A 14253-nucleotide genomic window follows, 5' to 3' on the forward strand; every position below is an offset into this window, starting at 1 on the left:
GTTGTCTAGTAATTCTGTTTTTGTTCAGTCCCCTTCAGGGGAGGCAAGGAGGAAGGAAAACGTTCCCATATTTTTCTTTAGCTTGGACATTACTTCCTAAAAAACTGAAGCCCTGTACTACCATGCAATGGTCACTGTGTTGTGTAACACTGTTAATGTGCAATAGCTGCACATTAATAGGTGCAAAACAGTGGATCTTGTTCCAACACAACTTCAGAACTTAGTGTTATTTTTTTGTTCACATATTTTAAGACCTTGAATGGGGAGTTTTGAGTTCATACAAGTGAGGTAATGTGTTGAGAAAATAAAGTGCATTGTGATCCTTTGAGTGCTGTGAAAACAAGACCCACTGAGATCCATTGGGATTTTTTTATGCATTGTTTGTTGTAGACTTTACATCCATGTTCTTGAAGCCTGTACAGCTTTTCTCAGATCATCAGGAAGTACAAAAATGTATATATATTTCAACTCATACCAGTAAGCTGTATCCTTGCCAGATTTGCAGATTTAAAACAAGGAACACTAGAATTTCTCAGTAAGAGAAGGTTTTTCCATGTAAGTGCTTCTTAACCTGTAGCAGGCTGCATACTTTAACCTGTGCAGGGCATGCTGTGAGAACACTTTTTTGTGGGCGGGATAAGGTCTTATTTAATGTTTATCCATAAGGATGATGGCTTAATAGTGACTGGGTTTTATGTGTCTTGAGTACATCTGTCCTCACCCACTCACTAACATATCTTCTGGAAGATGCAGCTGACCTTTTTTAAAGTGCTGTGAAAAGATCTTTTGCACCTTTCTCTGCCCTTCCCTTGCCATGCTGTGCAACAGCTTTCTCATTATTGAGATTACTTGGACTGATAGCAGTCATACTTTCTACTTTAAATTTTGTTTTGAACAGTTGTGTTTATTTATTATTGTGTAATTTTCATTTACAAGGCTGAGCAGGAGATACCTCAGAGGTTACTTACTCCATCAAGACACAATTGCTAAGGAAATTTATGTCAAACCAAACAATTTCAATAGTCCATCAACTAGGACTAACATTTTCCATGCCTCTTCTGGAGCATGTTGGCTTGCTGGCTTTAGCTGGCACTCTTCTTGAGTATTTTTCCTTGCCTGCTTGATAATCCCTCTGGCTCTCTTCACTGGAACCTGATTGTCACAGTGTAACTTGGGTTTTGCCAATTTTAATGTATTTAGTTTCCTTTAGAGATAGGATTTAGGAGCAGAGACAAGGTAGGCTTAAAACTTAAAAGGGTATAAGAAGAAATTTATTAATAACACAAGAAGAATTCAGACTAAGATTTCTAGATTATTCCCTCCTCCCCTTCCCTTCATTCCAGATTTCTTAACAACAACATACAGAAACACTTCAGTCCGTTATCTACTTAAATAATCATTTCAGTTCACTCTAGAGAGAAAAGTCCCTTTTTTGGTTTAGGCTTAGAGGGTGTCCTCACCTTCACAATTTGCGCCCGCCTGGGAGATAACTGCAAACTGTGAATTTCCTCTCATCTCCACAGTCCTTCCAGAGCTGTGCTATGGGTTATGTTGCACACTTAGGGTACCACTTTTAAAGACAAGCTTCTGAAAGACAAAATTCTCTTCTCTTTTTCTATTAAATGTCTCTGTCCATATTTCCAGTCCCAAAACAGAGAGCCCCATTTCCTCAAAGCAAAAAGGTTTCTTTTCAAGCACTTAAACCTCCCAAGTATATTTCACAGTTTAAAGGAATTTTAGTGTAATCACAGTCCCCTTACATCCCCACAAAAAAGGTTTTCAGCTACTCATCAGTTGCATCTTTTCAATCTCTTCCCATCAGGAACTTTATCTTCATTCCGCTGACTTCTGCAGACTCCATGCTTTATTTCTTCTAATTCAGGGGAGCTCAGGAGATCAAGAATCTTATCCAGGCATTAAAAGGGTTAAAATTGCATCCAGAATGTGAAGAAGCCATGCGGGCAGCTAGAGGCCTCTTCTCTCAGAACGGGGAGGGGAAGGGAGAGCCTTTGGTGGCTCCCAATCCCCCTGTACGGCCACGCCACTGGAGAGGGGAGCCAGGCCAGGCTGAGCCGAGCCCTGCAGAGCCGAGCTGAGCTGAGCCTGAGCCCAAGGCCGAGCCCCGGCCAGAGCCCCCTCACCTCCAGGGAGGCCAGAAGCCAAAAGAGAATGGCCCACCCCCACCAATGTGATTTATGAGAACAAACAACTCTCTCATCAGCCACCTGGGATGGCAGCCACCAAACCAGCCTCTGACTGGTCCCCACATCCCACAGGGGAAGCTCCCAGAGGAGGGACAGCCCCTCCATCCCCCCGGCAGCTCTGCCCCACACCATTCCACGTGCAACCAGCACACTGATGCATCTAGGTGTTTCTTCTATGGGGTATCCAAAATGTAACTTCTGTTCATGCAATAACTGGAAAAGACCATGTTTTAAGAATATCAAGTGTAACAGGTATACAGCGAGTAGACAAGGATACTGCTGCATGACCTCACAATAGGTCAGAGGTGATAGGAGTGCTGAACTGTTCTTGTAATGAGCTAGGAATGAATTCATGTTCCTGCAGATAATGCTTTTTGTGTTAGATGAGTGATATGTCAACATACTGGAACTCAAAAACAAGCATTAAGGAGGTTTCATTCTGTCACTGTCATAATGAAAATATTGGCAGTAAAGTGTTGGGGTTTTTTCTCTTGCATTTTTTGGCTATTTTATAGAGGTCCCTTTGGATCTATTTATCTTAATAAGCTAAGAATAGAAGCTGGAGGCTTTTGCATGCTTCAGTAATAAAAAATATATACTTTCCAGATGAAATTTTGACTTCTCTTGAATGTGGAAGTTCTTTGTTTAAGAGTAAAACTTCTTTGGTAAGAAAAAGTTATAAGGAGTCATTTTGACAGCTAAATCTTTTTATTTAAGGAAGAGTTTCCCTGTGGGTCTGTAAAATTGAGGCTGGTAAAAGCTTTGCAAACACTGAAAGAACAAATCTAAGGAAATGCCTCTTTGAATTAGTAATACATTTATACATGGTAGGAATAATCTGTAACTTTAACTGAGATTTGGATTACATTTCAAACTTAGTATGGTTATGCATGTGCTAGAAATAAAAGAAAAAACATACTTTAATCAGGTCTTATATGGGGGGTTTTTTGCCTCTAGAAATTTAAAGTTGTGTATTAAAAGACATGCTAAAGAGCAATCAACACAGGAACTTCCCATTTGCTTCCAGAATCATAGGTTTTGAGTCTTATGGAGCACAGTTAATGGTGTGAAGCAAAATTGTCTGACTTTGTAGCAGTAATGACCATTATCACAGGAGTATTTGTTGGCAGAACTAGAAGTACTTGGACACTCCAGACCCTCTGTTTCCAGAAGAATTGGTGAGGTAGGGGTGACAGAATGGTGATAGCATTTTGCTCAATAGCCTCTGCTGAGTTTAGCATGGGTTTGGGGTGCTGGAGTTAGGAATGGGTGGCAAGGTTGGCAGTCCAGGAAAGGGTCAGCAATTCACCTAGCAGCAAGCTTTCCAAGGGACCAGGGACACCATGGCTGTACTAAGAGGGCAGGATGAAGGGAGCTAGTGTGTGTAGCAGTTCAAGGGCAGAAATTCAGAGTTCAGATAGGTGTTCCCAGGTCCTAAGTGTGCTTTCCCACTGCAGCAGTGTCCCATACCTTGTTGAATTTCAGTGGAAAACCATCTTAAATTCACCTCCACAAGAGCAGTTCTCTGGGGGCTAAGTAGTTTTCCTTTTTCAGCCCAAGCAAAACACTGACAGAGAAGATTCCAGTCGGATTCACATCAATAAATATGAATGCTTTTGTGTGATGAAAAAGGGTAGGAGAGGCCAGTAGAATATCTTTTGCTAGGCCTTCATGTGTCAGGACTGTGGAGTGCCCTGCTTTATCCTAGAACTGACAGGAACCCACTCAACTGCTCCTTACATACCCATCAGCCTCCCTTGAGTGCAAATGTTATTTTCTTTATAGTTTTCAGTGTGAAACACAGGGAAAGTTTGTTCACCTTCTTTTGTGTCTCTGTACGAGTGAAGTGTTTACTTCCAGAATTGGAAAGTCTGGATTCAAGGCTTTCCTAAAGCATTTTAACTCCAAATTCTCCCTCTCACCTGGGAGAATGGCTCAGCTGTCAAGCTGTGGTGTCAGCTCCAAGTAGACATTCTTCATATGATCTGTTATGGGTAGACCAAAGCAATTAAGAACTTCATAGTCAATCTAAACTACACACGATACAGCTGATGATTTTTAATGTTAACTGAAATGCGGCTTTGAAGTTGTATTGCTTTCCTCAATCCTTCAGTAAAAAAGTACATTGAGTTTGTCAATTAAGCGTAAAGCCAAAGAATAATACTTAATAAAGCTAAATGTGCTGCTAAAGAAGTCCTAGAAGTAAGTACTAAATGCTAAGTATATGACCTAATTATCATCGAGAACTGAAAATAACATTTTCATTTTTTCCCTGTCCTTATTAACATGAAATGATGGGTAAAGGAGCTTTAGAAAACAAAAGTCCAAACCCATCTAAGCTAAGACTAGGCTCAGATTGTAGACTGCCACCCTGTGTTCACTGCCTCACAAAACTCACAAAAAATGAGCCAGATAGGCTTTTCCTCTGGCAAGCACCAAGCAGTACCTGCTTCACAGTGCCACCACCAGAGCAGCAATGTCAGGTTTGGTGCTTGCTGTGAGCAATCACAACGTGTTACAGATCAATTTCCCCCTTTGCCTCCCCACTAAACAAGTGAAAAAAGAACCAAATAAGAGGATGTTTCTGCTACAAATTAAGTCCAGCATTGTTCAGATTTGGATTCATGCCCAGCATTGTCATAGAAAACTTCTGCACCCAGTTTATGAGAAATGAGTCAAGCTTCATATATTTGTTAACTTTTCATCTGTTAAAAAAAATTAGTGTTGCAATAAAGCATAAGGCTATTTATTGGTTGCCCTGAATGAGTTGTTTACATGAGTGAAGACTTGATTTTTATGCTGGCAGTAACTGAATTCTTGGAAGCAGCCACCTGGTGTTCCTCAGTTCCCCAGCAGATGCCGTCTGTGCTGCACCCAGTGCAGGGGCTGCTCCGTCCACAGGGCAGGGAAACAGCAGAAAATAAGTTCTGAACTGAAAGAGGTCCTGAAGGCTTTATGAAGAGTAAGATGAGGACAGGGCTCTAAGTCCAAGAGGCAGTGCAGAATGGGAAAACAGCATGACCAGGGGTTTGGATAGGAGAAAAAGGCACAAGAAGGATATTTTTGAATGAACATGAGTAGAGTGGGAAAATAGAGCAAAAATGTGTAATAAGCCAGAGCATCATGCTGAATCATTGAAGCACTGTGAAATCATTTTGACTATTAAAAGGTGAAAGGTAAAAGGTAAAAAGCACATGCAGTGCTGAAGTTCAATAGCTCTAGAAAAGGAAAATTAATGATGCTGTTAATTGCTATAGGTAGAAATCAGGCCATGAGGCTGCAATAACCAAGGTTGTGAGATAAGAAGAAGATGACAGCTGGTGAGGAGAGGTTGTTCTTCGGCCCTGGTGAGGCGTATCTGGAGTGCTGTGTCCAGTTTTGGGCTCCTCGGTATAAGCTGAGCTTGTGCTGAGACCTGGAGCTTCTGGAGTGGTTTCAGCAGAGGACAGCAAAGCTGAATGAGGGGCTGGAGCATCTCTTGCAAGGAAAGGCTGAGGGAGCTGGGCCTGTTCAGCCTTGAGAGGAGACAACTGAGTGGGGACCTCATCAATGTCTGTCAGTGTCTGAAGGGAGGGTGTCAAGGGGAGGGAGCCAGGTTGTGCTCTGTGGTGCTGAGCAATAGGATAAAAAGCAATGGGCAGAAACTGATGCACAGGAAGTGCATGCTATACTCACCTGTATATAAGAATTTTACTGTGGAGGTGACTGTGTACTGCCCAGTTTGCCCAGAGAGGTTGTGTAGTCTGCCTCACTGGAGAATTCAAGAGCCACCTGAACACAGTCCTGTGCCATGTGGTCTGGGATGGCCCTGCTTGAGCAGGGAAGTTGGACCAGATGACACACTGTGGTCCTTTGCAGTCTTACCCATTCAGTGATTCTGTAATTCAGCAGTAATCCATGCTCCTAATGTTGCACCCTTATATCTAAAAAGTTATCTGTTACACCTGTATGGTAATTAATAGGTATGTCTCCCTTCAATAAAGCAAAAGGGGGTTTTGTGTGCTAATGGTCTGATGCACTGTGCTGCAGTCTGCTGCCTGAGGTTAGCTTTATGACTCTTCCTAGCAAGGAGATCTGATTCTGAGGAATTCCACTTCTCATTCTGAGGAATTAGAGCAGAAATGAAATGCATTTGGGAGAGTTTGAGGTGATCCCTATGTTCCTAAACAGCAAGACACTGATGTCCAGTTAAATTTTCCAAAAGCTAAGGGCATCCAGGCCAGATGTTCATGCTTAGCTGTTATCAACAGCTAAGCAAAATAAAAGCAAAACCAGCCACCCACCTTTTAACTGTGGAATCAGTGTTTGAGGGCTCATTATATCACACATAGGTTTAAACTCATGAGAGCTCCTGGAGTCATCCAGTTCAATCCTCTGCTGAAAGCAGGGTAAAATTTGTGGGCATGTTGTTACTCAGAGCCTTGTCCGGTCACAGTCACAGTCTGCTCATTCCAATGACATTTGTAATTTAGTTCTTTGTATCTCCAGGCCTGCTCTGGTTTTCACTGTCACACATCACTGGAAAGGTACCAGCTGATGTTTCTCCCTCTAGCTAAGATCATTGCTCCATGGTGTCTTCCTTACAAAGGTTAAAGCATGTCCAAGTACCTGAACCAAAGCAGCTTAGCTCCCAGAGGTTTGGTGATTAATTGACAATCTAATTGTACTATATTAATTTGCAGCCAGAGTTTCTCCTTCAGAGACTTCAAAGAATCTACTTGAGAAACCATATTCATAAACATACTTATAACCATACTTTTATCATCACCTACATTTACTAGGTAGCAGAGACTCCACACAGGCAAGAACTCTGAGGTTTTCTGCACCTTAAAACATAACCACTGACTAATGCATTTCCCATGATTAGAGAATTCATTAGATCTTGTTTGCCCATGTGAAATTTCTGTTGTCTTTTAAGAGGCTGAGGCTCAGCATTAACAGACAAATCTTGTTTTGCAAGGTTTTTGAAACTTTTAGGAACTGAATATTAGATGTCTGTCCCTCTGCCAAGTTTGGCTGAGGTTACAGGAGAAGAGGCTCCTCTGTCTCACACACAGACCGCCTACATGGAAAACACATCCACTCATGACTCAGCCTGAGGAGTCTTTCCAAAAGTATCTTAACTAACACTTCAGTGTGGTCTGCACCCATTTCTATCTGACAATAGCAAGCTTCAGAACAGACAGAAAAATCCATGATCAGCATTTGCAGCATTACCTACTGCTGTGTTTTGGTGGGAGAGACCCTCTGTTCAGCATGTTGGCTTTTTGGTTCTAACCTTTACTGCATTTTTAAGTTCTGGACCCAAAAATGGCACATTCTGACTGACAAGTTTTAGGTTCTGACACCTTTTAGTTAGATTGTGTAAAATTTTGACTCAATGAAAGCTATTGAGGCTTATATTGTCTCAGTTGGATACATATCCATTAAAAAAATACAGGAAAAACTCAACAACATGACTTAAATTTCCAGCTGAAACAAGCTGGGAGGTATTTTTAATTACTAAGTTTGGTGGTATATTCAGGAGACAAATCAAGAATAATCAGTAAGAATAAAATCAGTAAGCATTTCATCAGTTCTTAGAAAACATTTTAATGACCTTCCAGAACAGGGAGCCAGAACATTGTGGGCAGAATACAAACAGCATCTCTCTCATTCCAGGAATTCAATGCACTTTTTTTCGCTTCAAAAACTCTCAATATGATAGGCATTCAGAAGTTTTTCAGGCCACTTTTGTGGAATTGTGTCTATTGCATTCCTTCTTTTTTTTTTTTAATATTGTTTTGGTGTTTTAATATGTTAGGGAAGTTATTTCTAAAACGAATACCTTCTACAAATTTCTTAGTTACAGCAAGCAAACAGGTTCTTAGCCCACTGTAATTTAATTATAATGCATGGAAAGTATCAATATATGCTGTTTGGAATCCTTTTTATGCAATACTTCTTTTCTGTCTCAAAGCATAAGGAATCAGCACAGTTTAGTAGACTGCAGATCATGACTGCAAAGCAGAAACATCCAACAACTAATTCCAGTCACTGGCTGAATGCAGCAGGACATTGTCTAAATTCCTTGGGCATTCTGTTCCTCGATTCCCATCCTATTGGGATGGGTGCAATAGCAACTTCACGTTGATATTTTGAAGTTCAGTCCAACTGGTAAAGTTCATTGCATCTGTAAACTGTGTAACTGCAGTGCAGTTCTACAAATAGTCTTAACAGTCTTTCTGAAATACCTTTTTTCTTCATTTTTAAATTCTCATATAAAACTGCCAAACAGAATCTGGGGTTTATATTTAGGAAGGTTGTAATCATTCCATGAAGTTCAAGAAATCTGGCAGTGATCTGGAAAACTTAGGAGGTAATGAAAGGTTACCAGGGGAATGCAGAACTGCCTTGTATGGTAGTGGAGAGTGGAACCAGTGCATATTTTGATAATACAGCACAGCTCTTGTCTTTGGGGTGGGCCTTGGTTGTATAGCTCTGCCTGCATCTGAAATGCATGGCAGTGTAAACATCACACAGAGATTCTCTTAAACATTTGTAAATCGTTCAGCAATTTCGAGAAAGGGGGTGGAGCCTGCAGATGGCTAAAGAAAGAAGCATTATTCTCATGCTTGCTGAACTCACTGTCCCAGTTCTGATCCTAATGTAAACCACTGCCACTTGCCTTCAGGCACAGTTGTACAACGTGTGTCTGACCAGACTTGGAGGGCACACATTGTTCCAGAGAGAGCTGTGCTGCATCCAAACCTGACCCAAATGTGATACCCCAATCTGAGGATTTATTTCTACTTAGCAAGAAAAGGTGCAGTATTGGGTATATTGTGAGTGGCTTGGAGGAGATGCAACTTTTTAAACTGAAAACTAGTTCTGAAAACCAGAAATTCTGTGATATCATCTTGAGGCTGGGTTTTTCTAACCGCTTAGAGTAGGCCATTACCTTTTATAATTCTGTGGTTTAATTTTTTAAATGAAGATGGCACCACCAATGTTTCTGGAACCTTCTGGAGTCAATTAATAATTTTAAAATAACTTGAAGATGAAAAGTGGTATATGTTTACTCCGGGTGACTGTTCTCAACATTCCAGTTTCACAGCACATAATATATAAATTTTCTTGGCCTTCAATACCTGGCTATTGCATATAAGCCTTGAGGCTTTAGGTGTATGCTGCCACTCATCTGCCCTGCTCTGAATCATGGCTCAAGGTATGATCTCTTGTATTTCAGAAGAGCCCTGATGCTGTTACTGCAGGTAAATTTTACTTCTTAATTCAGCCAATTGAATTGTATATCGAGTTTACTGCAGCTACTTACCAGAAGACATCATTTAAATAAAGAACCAAAAAAAATTAACTTTTAAAAAACCCAACACCCTTTAATCCCAAATGGTGTCATTAGGATTGCATGATTAGAAGTATTGTTTGCTGCAGCAGCACTATAATGGTCTGCACTTCTGATCATTCAGAGAACATCTATAGGCTGGGAGATCTCATTAGTGAGAGGAAGCTGGTATCAGGAAAAGGTGATATCAGCAAATGCTTCATCTTTTAAATTGATAAGAACAGGTCCCCACTGACAGAAGTCTGTGGAAAGGGAATAGGATGTGGAATTTTAGACTCCCATCTCAGAGGAGCCTTCCAGCATTCTTGATACGTGGTGGTGCACAGGTCTCAGTCCCATTAGCAGAGGCAATAGGAAGACAGAGCTCTTTGGGAGGGGCTCTCTAGGGACTCCAGAAACAGGACAGGAATTAGAAGCCTCTGAGGAATGTCAGAGTCCCACCCCATTAGCTAACCCATATCCTTCACTTTACATTCATAGTGATAGGGCTGACATCCACAAGTGAGGAAACACTGAGTCATCAGAGTCATCTAATCTGGCAAATTACTTTCACAGGATTCCCCACCTCTTACAGAGTGGACAAGAAATGTGGAGGTATAATTTTGGTCAAGCTCTGTTCTTTTACCCCAAGCCAGTGACATAGCCTCCTCTATTGCTAATTGTGACCCCTACAAGAAACTTTGTCAGAGGGAAGGTACAAAAGTGAGACCTGGCAAGCTGCCTGCTCATACCAACCTGCAGCCAATTCCTGACTGATAGAATCATAGAATCATCACAGTTGGAAGAGGTCTTACAGATTTTCCAGTCTAACCATCTGCCCAGAACTATGACTGCAACCACTAAATCATCCAGTGCCAGATCCAGATGCCTCTTAAACACCTCCAGGTATGGGGAGTCATGCACCTCCCTGGGCAACTTATTCCAATACTTGGCCATCCCAACAGTGATTTTTTAAATTTTTTTCTAATATCTAATCTGAATCTCCTCTGTGCCAGTTTAAGGCAATTTCCTCTGGTTCCCTCACACAAGCACAGTAGAAGAGACCAGTGCCCCCCTCACCACAGCCTCCTTTCAGGTAGCTGTGGAGAGTGATGAGCTACTCTCTGTGTCCTCTTCTTGAGACTGAACAAACACAATTCCCTCAGCCACTCCTCATAAAACACATTTTCTATACTTTTCACCTTACTGCCCTTCACTGGGCATGCTGCAGTGTCTCCATGGCTTTTTAAAGTGAGGGGCCCAAAACTGAATTGTAGTCAAGATGTGGCATCACCAATGCTGAGTACAGGAGGGAAGTTCTCAGGTTTAGGAGGGGCTCTTTCTGTTGTGTTTTTACCCCAGCCAACAACCAAGCCCCACACACCTGCTCACTCACTGTCCCATCATTAGGATTTGGGTAAAACCAAAAGGGTAAACCTGGAAAACTCATGGATTGAGATAGAGAATTTAATAGAGAAAGCAAAAGCCCTCCACACAAGCAAAGCAAAACAAGGCATTAATTCACTGATTCCCAAGGCCAGACAGCAGTTCAGCCATCTCCAGGAAAGCAGAGCCCCATCACACACAGTGCTGACCTGGGAAGTCAAATGCCATCTCTCTGAACATCCCCCCCTTCCCCTTTCATCCTCCCACTTTACATACTGAACACACATAGTAATATATTGAATATCTCTTTGGCCAGTTTGAATCACTTGCCCCTGGCTGTGTCCCCTCCAAACTTGCCATACATCCCCAATCTTCTCACCAGCACTGCTCAGCAATAACAAAAACTTCTCGATGCTATCAGGATTGTTTTCAGCACAAATCCAAAACACAGCCCCTTGGTCCACTATACCTCAGTTCAAACCAGCACACAGGCTTAAGGCAGAAAATGTCATGGGGGAAGAATTTGCTTTAATAAGGGCAACAGGCAAAGAAGCCCATTGTCCACAGCATCTGCATGCAGCTGACACTTTCTCAAGTATTAAAGAAAAATAAAAGCTTTATAGATGCTCACATTATCAGGACTGTGCAACAGCTTACTTTGAGCACAGCATAGAGGCTGCATGCACTCTGCACCTAGAAAAGTAGCATGGGACAATTTAGAGTTAAGCAATGATGTCAAGTCTGGAGAATAATAATAGAAAACTGAGTTGGAAAGAAGACAAATGTTATTTCTTTTGGAAAAAGTTGCTTTTGGGTCTCCAAACTGTCTGTTAGGACACCAGACTGTGCTAGGTGTTGTCTTAGAGGGAGCTATTAGGAGATCCACATTTTACCTAAGCAAGCATGTAAGAATAAGGTAACTTCTTTAAACTAATAAATGATGCTTCCCATCAGCAAATAGATCAAGGGAGTATTTTCTCTTCACCTTTGTGTAAAAAATTGGTTCATCCTTCACAAAATTCCCTTTTTTTCTGGAGCACATCTCTAGCACACTGAGCAGTCAACATCTGCCAACTTAAGCAGACATTTCACTTCCCACCATGGGTAGAAGAGTGAAGATTTAGGCCACCATCTTAGACAAGACTTTTCTCAGATTGAAGATATTTGCACAAGAACCTCACAAAACATGAGACCATCTTGAACAACCAGCAAAACCTTGTATTGTGGCAACTAGATTCAGAAAAGAAAATGCAGTCTTGTTTTATATTTGCTGTAAATAAGCCAGTATGTAACAATCTTCAAAGTATGAAATGTTTTCTTTCCTTTGTTTTGACTAGATTTGTAATAAGGCAAACAATTAGACAATATAATAAAAGTCAGAGCAAAGCTGCTAAAGCCAATCCTCTCTTTGGCCTAAAACAACAGTAACGCAGGCAAGAGAAGTATTTTACTCTTTCAGTCATTTTGGAAACTAAACTGGATGGCTAATTGAGTCAAACTTTAATTTCCTGAATATTTGTCAGAAATTTAACATGTTTGTTTTTGCTGGATGATAATGTGCAATACTCACCAATTTCAAAGTCAAGGCATAACATTGTTTAGTAGCTTCTATTTTATCTTTGTGATATGTACACAAATAGAGCTTAGCCTCTCACAGTCACACTGCAACACAATTTATGCAAGCCACTTATCTAGACTGCTGGGAAATAGTGCAGTAAAATATGGTAAATACTGCATGAAAAACATTTTTGTGTTGCTTAGACACAAGGCTTCAGTGAAAGCAGGGTTTGCTTGCCAACTTGCAGGGGAGTTAAATAGGCTCCAAAAGGTGCTCTCTGTTCTTGCAAAATCTAATTTTTCCATGTGTACTTTATACCTTGCCAGGAAACAACCGGGCAATAATGTTGCAATTAAATAGCAAAATAGGTAACATTGGAGGTTATGGGCAGCTAAATGCTGATGTTCCCACTGGCCCTTTGAGTGTCTCTTTCCATTGACTAAAAAGGGAATCCGGGTTCCTAAACTTGCATTTCCTTAATTGCACTAAGGTAGATGCCTAAAGTAAGCATAGTAAATCGCTAAGTAAAAGCAATAATTGTATGTTAAATCTATTTCCACTTCAGTGTCTCTGCTTTCCCCTTTTCCTGCTTTTTTTAGATAACAAAAGAAAATAACTTTCAGACGCTTAATATTCAGCCAGATTTGAGATGTGCAAGCTCTTTTTCCTACACCTTCCCTTCTCTCTGGTAAAGGCAGATTAGACAAATGATAAACAAATCCTTTCAAATCTGGCCCTCACATTTTTATGCTGTAACTGCAGATTAGAGCCATGATATTGATAGAAATTTCAAGTGCTTAACACCATTAGAGATACAGTATTTAATCCTGAAAACTGATGAGCACTCTCAACCTGATCCAACAATGCACTTCAAAAGATTTATGGCAATATTTTGCATAAGATTGCTATCAAATGTTTTGCTCTGTTGGGTGAAAATAGATAATGGCAAGATAAGGTTCATGTCACCTCATTTTAGCCATTTAACAATAAGATGTCAATCTGAAGTTAATCATCAAAACTCAGTCTGTTACTAAAGAGAGGAGGTTAAAGCATCTCCAGAGGGTGATTCTATTTTAGACATTTATTTTTGAATGACTGAATTTTTGCCACTCATTTCTCTCTTTCTCACTCTCTCTTGATGGTAGCCCTTTGGCTTAAACTACACACCTGACTTTCTGAGAGTCAAAGTAATTAAGTTTAATTACCTATTTGTTTTTGCAGAATTGGTAGCGATTTCATTTAATCTATGTATCATTTTAAAATATTTATATAATTTGAATGCAAAGATAAGGTCTGTGTCCCTCTGTTATTACAAGTAAGCAGGAAGAGAAAATAAATGCTACCAGCCTCTTGAAATCTTTTTTTTTTTTTTTTTTAATATTACACAAGAGTGAAATCACTTGGCCACAAAATTATCAGAGAGAAATAATTTATTCTCTTCTTATCCACTAATGAATCTGCAGATTACTGTCACACCCACAGTGATAAATTTATACCTAGTTCTCTGATGGAAAGAATTCAGGCAGTGAGAAGTAACTTCCTTTTAGGAGTGGAGCCCTTATCTACATGTGGAGTCTCAGCTAAAAATTAATTAATAACTTGTTGAGGAAAAAAAACCCAACAAACCACAGCGCTTCCATTCTTGCATATTGAAAAGTTTTCTCAACGAGTGGATCACAACTAAAGCTAAAGATCATCAAAAGGCAGCCACACAGCATTGTGGAAAACTCTGTGGTTGAGATTTGCCAAAGACCTTCTTGTGTGGTCTTGAGATCCTCTGAATT

The sequence above is a fragment of the Erithacus rubecula genome (assembly GCF_903797595.1).
Source record: "Erithacus rubecula genome assembly, chromosome: 4".
In the NCBI taxonomy this organism is placed as follows: Eukaryota; Metazoa; Chordata; class Aves; order Passeriformes; family Muscicapidae; genus Erithacus; species Erithacus rubecula.